This window comes from Natrix helvetica (genome assembly GCF_964273705.1).
Source record: "Natrix helvetica genome assembly, chromosome: 6".
Lineage (NCBI taxonomy): Eukaryota > Metazoa > Chordata > Lepidosauria > Squamata > Natricidae > Natrix > Natrix helvetica.
The window spans coordinates 78,882,927-78,895,753 of NC_138553.1; the positions used below are offsets into that span (position 1 = coordinate 78,882,927).

A 12,827-nucleotide genomic window follows, 5' to 3' on the forward strand; every position below is an offset into this window, starting at 1 on the left:
CTCATCAGCTAGCCATACCCTTACTGGGAATTGAACCTGGGATGTGTTACATATTAGGCAGATTCTGCCTGGATGGTTTTCTGTGATGAGCTGAAGGACAGAAAGAGGGAGGAGTGAGCTCCCTCCCATATTTCGGCATACCAGGGGTTGTAACACAAATACACACACGCGCACACACACACACACGCACACACACACACACACACATGTTGTATTTGTACTGATAAATAAATAAATAAAAAGGCAACATTAAAAATAAAAATATGGTTTTCTGCCTGCATGGTCTTCTGTGATGAGCCGAAGGACAGAAAGAGGGAGTAGTGACCTTCCTCCCATATTTAGGCATACCAGGGGTTGTAACACAAATACATATACATACATACATACATACATACATACATACACATACATACATACATACATACATACATACTTTCATACATACATACATACATACATACATACATACATACATACATACATACCTATGATCGCTTGGATATCACATCAGAGGAAAATAGTTTCTTGTTTTGTTTTTAATAAGTCAAAAACATTAGCTTGGATTCAAATGGAGGAGAAAATAGTGTTAAAACACACACCCGAGACATCACACACGCCAATAATTCAGTCCAGATTGTTTCGCCACACACAGGCAATTATTTCCATTTATCCCAAAATGAATTGACGGCGCTGAATTTATTGGTCTTGATGCATTTATCTCACTGATTAGTTGCATCTGGTTTTGTCTGAGATATCTACCGAACACTTTCGGGATCTAGAATCCCCCGCTGTTCTTTCTTTTGGGGAGTTACCCTCATATTGTTCTAATAATGTAAATTGATTTCCATTAGTTGCCGTTTGGTTTGGAAGCGAAAGTGCATTTCTCAAGATCATTCCTTTTCTGTCAAGTCTTCCCTTTGTGGAGACGCTGTTCCTGAACATCCAGAAAAATGGATTGTTGAATCACAATATGACCATCTATCACCTCACTCTGATTCTCCTGTCCTTAAGAAGGTAACTGATAGTCCTCTTCTTTTTAATAACCCCATAATTCCCCATAACCCCATAATCCCTGCGAGGTGGAGTCTGGGCAACTGAATGGAGCTGAGTATTTACTGGCCAGATGCCCTTCCTGTCACCAATGCGGAGTTACCATATTTTTCAGAGTATAAGGCGCACCAAAATTTTGAAGAGGCAATTTTTTTTAAAAAGTTGTTGCACTCTGCAGACTTCCCCAAAAGGCCCATTTTTCGCGAAAATGGGCTGTGTTTTTTTTTTCAAAAAAAAAAGGGCATGAATAGCCTTTAGGGGGCTTGTAGAGCGCTCCTGGGGGTGAGGTGGGGTCAAAAACGAGCAAAAAACAGCCTGTTTTTTGCAAGAACGGGCCTGTTTTTTTGTCAAAAAAGGGGCATGCATAGCCTTTAGGAGGCTTATAGAGTGCTCCTGGGGGCTGGGGGGGGTGAAATTGAGCAAAAAACACCCTGTTTTCCCCTCATATCTGCCCTCCCCAGCCCCCCGGAGCACTCTGAAAGCCTCCTAAAGGCTATGCATGGCCATTTTGGTGAAGGGGGCAGGGTTTCGGGAGGCAAAAAATGCTGTATTCAGTGTATAAGACGCACCCAGATTTTCAGCCTCTTTTTTGAGGGAAAAGGGTGCGTCTTATACTCCGAAAAATACGGTACGCATATTCTCGTTGTGCCCAGAGAGAGAAATACCTGCCTCTACCTAGGCTCGAACTCACAGCCTCCTGATTGTGACTCAAGAGCTCCTCCTTTAGGCCACTGCTCCACTCAAGAAAGTAACTGATAGTGCTTTAATTAATTCATTTCCTGAGGTCTTGATGAGCGTTAGCATCTAAGAGTCTAACTATTACCGATTCCAAGAACCAAGGACGTTTGCGCGCCACGTCTGGGAAACGTTAAATTTAGACATACGGTAGACGTCACAAAGTGGCTTCTCCTTTATATTTGTCTCGCGGCTTTCTTCCTCTCGCCCGTGGGGCCAGTTAATCTTGATCTGTTAAAAAGAGATTTGGAAGTGAGGAAGAAAGCTTGATAAGATAAAAACCTCCCATTCTTTCTGAGGAAACATTTGTTGAATTTTTCATTGCTGATGTTTCTCCTCCACTTGGATCCAAGCTTATGTTTTTGACTTATGAAAAAAACGAAGCAAGAATCTCTTTCCTTCCGGCAATGTACTCCGTTCTTGCAACTCTTCATCATCTGGTCCGCTAATCATCTTTGTAGCTCTTGTCTGCGCTCTTTCCAAATATTGAAAGAGATATTCCCATGGCAAACCTATGGCACGCTTGTCCAAAGTGGCACACGAAGCCATGTTACTTGGCACATGTGGCCTTGCATTTTTTGGGTTTCTGATGTGCTGTCCTTCGCGTGGGTGGCAGTGCTGAAAACTGGTGTGCGCATGCGCGCCGGCCAGCTGATTGTGGGATGTGCATGCGTGACAGAACCCAAAAGTTTGGCTTTTCCAGAGCGTGATCCCTTTGTGCGCGCAGCAGTACCAAAAACTGGCCTGCACATGCACGCCAGCCAGTTGATCGTCAAGCGTGCATGCGCATTAGAACACAGAAGTTTGGCTTTTCCAGAGCATGGCCCTGATAAGCACGCACGCGTGCACGTGATGTTTCCATGTGAGCTTTTCAGCACTGAGTGCCAAAAAGGTTTACCATCAATGCCATAAAGATTCCACCAGCCAAGGGCAGAATCTTAGAGATCTAGAATAATTAAGACTCCACCCATAATCAGGATTTTACTCTACTCTAAGCTACACTACGCTATGCTACTCTACTCTGTCATTCTTAGAGTAGATCAACCCTGACTGCTCTTTAGAAGGCCAGATCTTAAAGAGGAAACTCAAAGACTTTGGCCACCTAATGAGAAGGAAGGACTCCCTGGAGAAGAGCCTCATGCTGGGAAAGATGGAGGGCAAAAGAAGAAGGGGACGGCAGAGAATTAGGTGGCTGGATGGAGTCACTGAAGCAATAGGGGTGAGTTTGGTACCATACCAGAGGATGGTAGAGGACAGGAAGGCCTGGAGGAACATTGTCCATGGGGTCGCGATGGGTCAAACACGACTTCGCAACTAACAACTCTATTTTACTCTACGCTACTCTATTCCTGAGTAAATAGCATGGCTATGAACACATCTGTTCACATGAACGCATACTTGGAAGACACACAGGGCATTATATGAACCAGCTCTGAAATTTATTTGTTCCGTTGTATGATCTGGACGTCCTTGTAAGCTGTTGTTGCATCATCATCCGACAAATACATGTTAGCACAATGAAAGAACACACGCCTACGATAAGTATGTATTTTAGAGAAGAGCAAACCAGATGATTCACATTAATCCCGTAGACCAGAGGTGTCCAACCTTGGCAATTTTAAAATCTGTGAACTTCAACTCCCAGAATTCCTCAGGCAAGCCATGTTGAAGTCCACAACCTTGCCAAAGTTGGACACCCTTGCTGCAGAGTAACTGTGATGTGTCGGGGCAGTCAAATAGGATTTAAGATCTCTTACAATGGAGCTATCAAGAGCCACCAGAGTAGACATAAATTGGTCTCCTTTCAGTTGAGATACCTGTTAATTCATGTGCAGGACCATGCACTCTCCTTGGCAACAATCGGAAACGGGTTACAATAATCTTTTGCCAGGACATTTACAGGCTTGAGGGTTCCTTGGTGGTCTCCCATCCTAGTACTAACCAACTCCAGCCCAGTGGTGGGTTGCCTTACCTTCGCTTCCAGTACGCTGTTCGTGGTCCGTTCGTGCACGCACCAGACGTGCACTGCGCATGCATGAGCACTCCACCGCCCCTGCGACACCCAGCTGCTCGTCGGAGGTCGCGCAGGCACCACACACTGTGCACACATGCGCAATTGGCAAACAGGTAAGGAACGCAGGCGGCGGTGGGGGCGGAGGCCAAACGAGCCACCGTACCGGTACGGCGGCCGCTCCTCCCAACTACTACCAATACAGCTGTACTGGGTCGTTCCGGGCCGTACCGGCTGGAACCCACCACTGCTCCAGCCCTACTTCACTTCTGAGTCTAGGCAAAGTTGGTCAGTCCTTGCAACTTGGTGAAACCTGGGTAGATCTTCCAACGAAGAGCACCAGTCAATTTTGCAGAGGTCTCCTAAGTTGAACCATTGCTTCCTAACCACTCTGGAAGCCCCAGGGGAGCTCCCAGATGCTCCACAAGTCTGAGATTAGCAACTCTTTCCCGTCCTCCTCCTCCTCCTCCTCCTCTTCTTATTCGTTAGAAGCCAACCACAATTTCTTACAGCATGTCAACATCAGACACGCTATGTTGGAAGGCGCATGGTGGATGGTTGGCAATTGTGATGTCCCCCTCCTGGAATTCCATGTGTTTCAGTCTGCTGACTTCACTGCTGTGGTTTTAAATGCTGTACGTGCAACTCTTTCCAAGGCTGATTAAAGTCAGATGGCTCACTATTTAGGGAAATAGTTGGCAGGGCCAAAATGATGTAATCCAGAGGTAGATTCTTGCCAGATCTGGCTTTCTTCCCCCTCCTTTCAGGCATTGCCCAACTTTCGTGAACCCCAAAACGTTTCCACCTCCTCAGTACAAAAGACAGATCACTCATCCTGAGCAGAAGCATTGTGTGTTTGTCTGTGTGTGTTTGTGCACACTCTAGAAAAGAGTGCCGAGAAGAGCAACGAAGATGATTAGGGGACTGGAGGCTAAAACATGTGAAGAACGGTTGCAGGAACTGGGTATGTCTAGTTCAGGGGTCAGCAACCCGCAGCTCTGGAGCCGCATGTGGCTCTTTCCTCCCTCTGCTGCAGCTCCCTGTTGCTGGTGGGCTCCACAATTGATAGGGCTTTCAGTTAGGACAGGTGGAGGAAAAAGGACCCCGCGCCTAGGAGGAGACTCTATGGTGGGGGAAGCGGACTTCCGGCTGGCTCTACAATTGAACGGGGGCTTCCGGTTAGGACCTTTGTGGCTCTTTAAGGTTGCCAACCCCTGGTCTAGTTTGGTGAAAAGGACTAGGGGAGACATGATAGCAGTCTTCCAATATCTCAGGGGTTGCCACAAAGAAGAGGGAGTCAATCTATTCTCCAATACACCTGAGGGTAGAACAAGAAGCAATGGGTGGAAACTGATCAAGGAGAGAAGCAACTTAGAACTGAGGAGAAACTTCCTGACAGTGAGAACAATTAATCAGTGGAACAGAAGTTGCCTCCAGAAGTTGTGAATGCCCCAACACTTGAAGTCTTTAAGAAGATGTTGGATAGCCATTTGTCTGAAGTGTTGTAGGGTTTCCGGTCTAGGCAGGGGGCTGGACTAGACGACCTCCAAGGTCCCTTCCAACTCTGTTATTCTGCTATGTGTGCGAATGCACAACCTGATTTGTATTAGGATCCTTACGCATACGGTCTCTCTTAAGCCACAGATAAAAATCTGCAATCCTGTTGCATCTCAGACGCACTGATTCTTGACATCCTCTGGAAGTCCTTGCTCAAAGTTGGTAGATTCTGAATGTCCTTGGCCCAGTGACCATCACTTGGCCTTAATGCTTCTTCTGAAATATGTTCAAAAAAAAAAGATTTTGTAAAACACATAGATATGCAGCCAACAGTGGTGCAAAAGCAAAATGCCAAATTCTGACTTTTGAGATGAGAGAATCCCCAAAACTAGCTAAAAATAAGTGTGTGTCTATGAGAGGGGGGGGAGGGGGGGAGGATAGGATAGATAGGAATGGAATGGAATAGGAGTAGAGAAGAGAAGAGAAGAGTAGAATAGAATCTGGAAGGGACCTTAGAGGTCTTCTAGTCCAACCCCCTGCTCTAGCAGGAGACCCTATACCATTTCAGACAAGTAGCTGTCCAATCTCTTCTTAAAAACCTCCAGAGACGGAGCACCCACAACTTCTGGAGGCCAGCTGTTCCACTGGTTAATTGTTCTCACTGTCAGGAAATTAGTTCTCCTTATTTCTAGGTTGCTTCTCTCCCTGATTAGTTCCCATCCATAGTTTCTTGTCCTGTCTTCAGGTGATTTGGAAAATAAGTTGACCCCCTCCTCTTTGTGGCAACCCCTCATATACTGGAAGACTGCTATCATGTCCCCCCTAGTCCTTCTTTCCTCTAGACTAGCCAAACTCAAATCCTGCAATCGTTCTTTGTATATTTTAGTCTCCAGGCCTTTAATCAAACTGTGGATCTTCCTTTTAATATTTCCCAGTTAAGATTTCCAGCATGTCTCCATCATGTGAGAGTCCTCTATGGCTCTATACAGAAGTCCTGTTCTTCTTAGGTAGCTCTAGGCAGTGATGGCTAACCTTTTTCGGATCACCTATAATGCTACATGTGTGACCCCCCCCCCCAGCGCATGCATGCGTGACCCCTGTCCCACTCCCGCTTTTGGCACGCGATGGGTCCATTTTCTGCCCTCTCCAGACTCCAGAGGCTTTCTAGGAGCCTGGGGAGGGCGAAAACAGCCTCCCCGCCCTCCGGAGCGCGAAAAACGGCCCTACGGGCGAACTGGAAGTTTAGGAGTGGACTTCCTGTTTGTGCGTTGGGCCGTTTTTCACCCTGCAGAGCCTTCAGGAGAGTTCCCTGAAGCCTCTGGAAGGTAGAAAATGGTGAAAAAGAAGGGCAAAGTCAGCTGGCCAGCACGCGTATGCGCACTGGAGCTGACAGGGCAACGCCTCGCGTGCCCTAACAACTGGCTCCACGTTCTATAGGTTCGCCATGACAGCTCTAGGCGAAGTGAATCAGATTGTAAGGATTCCTTCCTTCCTTCCTTCCATTCATTCATTCATTCATTCATTCAATTATGTAGGATGGAGCCGGCTTGCTTTAATGGAAATCAACAGAAAATAGCTCAGTAGTAAACATTAGCTCTTTATAGCCATGTAATCAAACTAGGTTTTAATGACGTAGTAGTAATTCCCAGAATTTATTAATTCATGTTGTGGGACAGCAAGAAATCCAGTGCTGACTGTAATGGTCCGCATTGCCAGAATTATTTCTTTCAACAGAAAAGGGAGGAGAGAGAGAGATTAAATAAACAAACAAAGAAGTCCTTGTTCTTTTTGGCAAAAGTTTGCTAGATTGTGGTCATAACTTTATTCAAAGCTCTCCTAATTGAATTCTCCACTGCGCTTGCCCTGGGTCCCTTCGCAGCTATTGGCAAAGTGGAGAGAAATGGAAATAATTATAACAATCAAAGTTGTCTTTCCCATTATTCCAAGATTGCCCAGTTTTCTCCGGCCTCCTTGTTTTTTTTCAGTAGGTTTCAATTCTTTGGGATATTTTTGTATGTATGTATGTATATCTTCAGGCTTGGGCTACCCTTACTACGAATATATATACAAATATATATGTATATTTGTTTTCATAGATTTTCACAGGTGTAGGTATGCTGGTTTTGTTGTATTCGGGTCTTCTCCCATGTAGGATTGAGATTGTCTTTGCAACGTTTCAGCGAGATCGCACTCGCCATCTTCTGGCTGTGATCTACACAGGAGAAGGCCCGAATACAACAAAACCAGCATACACACACACACACACACACACACACACACACACACGTACATGTATACATACATATACACACACACACACACACATACATACATACATACATTTTGCTTCTCAACACAAGTCTGTTAGGCTATCTCTCTTTAATATATTTCTATGCAATCAACACATGATAGCAAATTTCTGGATCTTAATTAAATTTAGTTTAACCCCTTTTAAGAGGTATAGGACCAATGTGTTGTCATTTCCCCCTTTTCTTTTGTTATAGTTTGTTGCACAGCCAGCCAGATGTTCAGACTGGATTTGGCAGTTTTGTCCAACTATCATGTCCTTCCCAAGGCCCTGGGATAGGCATGCTTATATATGGTCTCTGTGTGTGCTTGTGTGTGCGTGCGATACACACACACACACACACACACACACACACACACACACACACACACACACATATATATATATATATATATATATATATATATATATATATATATATATATATATATATATATACACACATACATACACATGCATACATGCATACATGCATACATGCATACATACATACTAAAAATACGAGTTCCAGATGTAGCTATAAAAGAAGAGAAAAGACACTTAGCTTTTGTTAGCCTCAAACTACCATTGAAGAGATATCTGCCTTTATACATCATTGATCAATTTGGCCATTGCACGTGCGATAGGCCTCCCACCTGTAATCAGCTCTGTCATTTTTACTTCAGACCATCGATTAACAGGCCTGAACTAAAAATGACAGAGCTAATTACAGGTGGGAGGCGGGTCGATGGGCCTGTCGCGTGCAGTGGCTAAATTGATCAATGATGGTTAAAGGCAGATATCTCTTCAATGATAGTTTTGACTCTCTGACAATGTTAGCAGAGGCTAACAAAAGCTAAGTGGATAATATATTTTAAGTTCTGGAGATCGCAATGTTTGTCTCTTCATATCTCTCTCTCTCTCTCTCTCTCTCTCTCTCTCTCTCTCTCTCTCTCTCTCTCTCTGACACACACATACACACACACACACACACACACACACACAAAATCAGAAGGTTGAGAGTTCAGTCCTAGGCAGCGGCAGATGTTTCCCTATCAGAGCACAAAGGGAATATATATGCTGCGAACTCCACAGAGGTGTCAGGAAGGGCATCTGGCCCGTAAATGCTCATCTCCATTAAGTTGCCCCAACCTTACCCCAATAAAAGGGATTACAGGGTCGTAAAAAGAAAAAAAACATTGTGTGTGTGTGTGTGTGTGTGTGTGTGTGTGTGTGATTCTAGCCATTATCTATCCACTGCAGGATGAAAGCCTCTTCCTCATGTTTCCAACCAATAGGGTCTTCAGCTTTCTTTTGCTGATTGGGCCCATAAAACTTGCTGATGTTATATACATAAATGAAAGTATACAATATTATCCAAAGAATAAAAAGAATTGAAATGGAAATGGGCCGGTCACATAGCAAGAAGAACTGATGGCAGGTGGACCAAGGCAGTCATAGAATCGGTAAATGCCACCTCTGACTGGCCCCGCCCCCATCTATTCTCCGCCTCCCGAGTCCCAGCTGATTGGGAGAGAATGGGGATTTTACAGTATCCTTCCCCATCACACCCACAAAGCCACACCCACCAAGCTATGCCACGCCCACAGAACTGGTAGTAAAAAATTCTGAATTCTACCACTGTCCATATCCCCAAAATTTATCTGAGCAAAATTATCTTTTTCTTCTTCTGTGCTAGTTGAAATCTCTCATAAGCACTGCCTTATTTATCATAACCATCTATGACTTTAAAAACCACTAATCTCTCTACATTCCTGCGCCCTCCCACCCAAACTATCAATCACATCGCTCGCCATAAAGCTCTCAGTTGTTGAACCTTGTGTCTTTGTGGACACAGTCCAACTTAAGTTGGCAGTTGCAGCTGACTCTCTAAAAGCTCTGGGATCAGAGATGGACTAACTAAAGACTAATTGATTAAAATGGGACTAATTAATAATGTGCTGGATCGGTGTTTCTTAAATGCTTTTCACTCAGGGTCCCTTCCCACTTTTCATAATTACGGAGGATCCCAAAATAGATGTTTGTTTGTTTGTTTGGGCTATACTTATCAATATTTACCATATTAAAAATTAAAATGGATGCGCTTGATGCCACTACGGCTTCTCACAGTTATTTGATGGGATTTTAATATTGTATTCTTTTTCGTGAGAGCCAGTTTGGTTGAGTGATATTAAGGTATCAGGTTGGAAACCAGGAGAGCGTGAGTTCTAGTCCCACCTTAGCCTGATTAAGGTATCAGGTTGGAAACCAGGAGAGTGTGAGTTCTAGTCCCACCTTAGCCTGATTAAGGTATCAGGTTGGAAACCAGGAGGATGTGAGTTCTAGTCCCACCTTAGCCTGATTAAGGTATCAGGTTGGAAACCAGGAGACTTGTGAGTTCTAGTCCCACCTTAGCCTGATTAAGGTATCAGGTTGGAAACCAGGAGAGTGTGAGTTCTAGTCCCACTTTAGCCTGATTAAGGTATCAGGCTGGAAACCAGGAGACTGTGAGTTCTAGTCCCACCTTAGCCTGATTAAGGTATTAGGTTGGAGAGTGTGAGTTCTAGTCCCATCTTAGCCTGATTAAGGTATCAGGTTGGAAACCAGGAGAGTGTGAGTTCTAGTCCCACTTTAGCCTGATTAAGGTATCAGGCTGGAAACCAGGAGAGTGTGAGTTCTAGTCCCACCTTAGCCTTATTAAGGTATCAGGTTGGAAACCAGGAGAGTGTGAGTTCTAGTCCCACCTTAGCCTGATTAAGGTATTAGGTTGGAGAGTGTGAGTTCTAGTCCCATCTTAGCCTGATTAAGGTATCAGGTTGGAAACAAGAAGAGTGTGAGTTCTAGTCCCACCTTATCCTTATTAAGGTATCAGGTTGGAAACCAGGAGAGGGTGAGTTCTAGTCCCACCTTAGCCTGATTAAGGTATTAGGTTGGAGAGTGTGAGTTCTAGTCCCACCTTAGCTAGCTTAAGGTATCAGGTTGGAAACCAGGAGAGTGTGAGTTCTAGTCCCAACCTTAATCAGTTGGGTAACCTTGGACCAATCACCTTTTCTCAGCCCACTTCCGAAAACTATGCCAAGAAAACAGCAGAAACTTATCCAGGCCGTTGCCAGGAGCCAGCACTGACTTGAAGGCGCCCAATAAATCCATAAAAGTTCAGCATAGGCTAACAAATCCTTTTCTAGACCTTGGAGAAGATCTTGAGTGACCTCCAAGGAACCATTGTTTCTAAAATATTCTAGATCGGAATTGTCAAAACTTGATTTCATTGAGGGCCGCCTCAGGGTTGTGTCGGGGTGGGTGTGACCAGTTCAATGTCACTCGTGTCAAGGCTGCCTGTGGTGGCCCAAGCACTTTGCCAGTGTAAAGGGGCTTCCAAGCTCCGTTTTCGGCTGCGACGGCCTCCTGCAACTCTCTGCCTGCGAAAATGGAGCTCGAGAGGGCCGCTCGTGGCCCTCCCAAGCCCCATTTTCGCTGGCAGACACACCACAGGCTGGTCCTTTGCTGTTTCCAGGGTGGCTCCATGTGGCAGATCTAAGCACCCCATGGGCCAGATCCGGCCCATGGGCCTCGAGTTTGACACCCCTGTTCTAAATCATGCCAGATGCGTTCTCTTCATGCGTGCCATTTCAGTGTTTTTGCTCATATTGTTACTCCAGTCCAAACCTTTGTGTATTATGGCCGCTGAAGCTTCAATTTCTCCTTAAAAAGCGAAACTCTAATTAATTAACGGTCCGTTAGGAAAGAAAACAAGGGACATGGTGGCTCAGTGGCTAAGACGCTGAGTTTGTCAATCAGAAAGGTCGGAAGTTTGGCGGTTTGAATCCCCAGCGCCGTGTAACGGGGTGAGCACCTGTTACTTGTCCCAGCTTCTGCCAGTTCTAAAGCATGTAAAAATGCAAGTAGAAAAATAGGGACCACCTTTGGTGGGAAGGGAACAGCGTCCCATGCGCCTTCAGTGTTTAATCATGCCAGTCACGACCACGGAGACGACTTCGGACAGCGCTGGCTCTTCGGCTTTGAAACGGAGATGAGCACCGCCCCCTAGAGTCGGGAACGGCTAGCACATATATGCGAGGGGAACCTTTGCCTTTACCTTAGGAAAGAATGGGCCCAACGTCCTTGGAGGAGATCCCATATCCAAGTCTATTTCCATCTCTATCTATGCCAGCGTTTGTCAATCATGGCAAACTGTGAAAATGTGTGGACTTCAACCCCCAGAATTCCCTAGCCAGTCACGCTGACTGGGGAATTCTGGGACTTGGAGGCAACACGCCTTCAAGTCTCCACGGTTGAGAAACACCAATCTACAGTGTGTGCATTCATGAAATCCTTGGAGTCATTCTTGGCAAGAGGAATAAATCCAGAAAGCAAATTTTCCATCCCGTCCTTCTCCTCGGGTCTTTTCCTTTTTTCCTTTCCTAATTAGGATTCTTTTAACTTTCTGTTTGGGAGATGTTATAGCTGGCCGATTTAGGGAAGGCTCCTAAACTCTATATTTTGTATTTGGTTTTTTTTTTTTCCTAAGAAGATTTAAGGTGGAAACACCCTGTTAATTTGCGAACTGGGAATACATCTTTCATATTTCACTGGCTAAATCTGTTATTTATCTTCCCCTGGGGGTTATTTCCAGCTAAGCAACAGTCATCTTCAGCCAGGGCCTGTTCTCCTGTTAGGCAGAAGGAAGCAGCTGAACTCAAAAAGCAGATCTGGAGTGCCAGAAAGGAGATGAGGAAGACCATCCAACTTCCCTCAAATAGTCTTCTAGACTAAGAATAACAGAGTTGGAAGGGGCTTTGGAGGTCTTCTAGTCCAACCCCCTGCCCAGGCAGCACTTAAAAACATCCAGGTTGGAGAACATACAACATCTGGAAGCAAGTTGTTCCACTGATTAATTGTTCTCACTGTCAGGAAATTTCTCCTCAGTTCTAAGTTGCTTCTCTCCTTGATTAGTTTCCACCCATTGCTTCTTGTTCTGCCCTCAGGTGCTTTGGAGAGTAGTTTGACTCCCTCTTCTTTGGGGCAACCCCTGAGATATTGGAAGACTGCTATCATGTCTCCCCTAGTCCTTCTTTTCATTAAACTAGACATGCCCAGTTCCTGCAATCGTTCTTCGTACCTCCATCTATCCAATCCAAGGGTGTCAAACTCAAGGCCCAAGGGCCGGATGCAGCCTGCAGGGTGCTTAAATCCAGCCCATCCTGTCCGTCACGGGTATACGCTCTCCTGCTTGAGCAGAGGGTTGGA

At 45.2% G+C, this 12,827-nt stretch overlaps 1 protein-coding gene across 3 annotated transcripts in view; it reads left to right on the forward strand.

The window, feature by feature from the left end:
* Positions 1 to 12,827, forward strand: part of FAM185A (family with sequence similarity 185 member A) — a 45,561-nt gene that overhangs the window by 22,525 nt on the left and 10,209 nt on the right. The gene's annotated exons all lie outside the window — the stretch shown is intronic.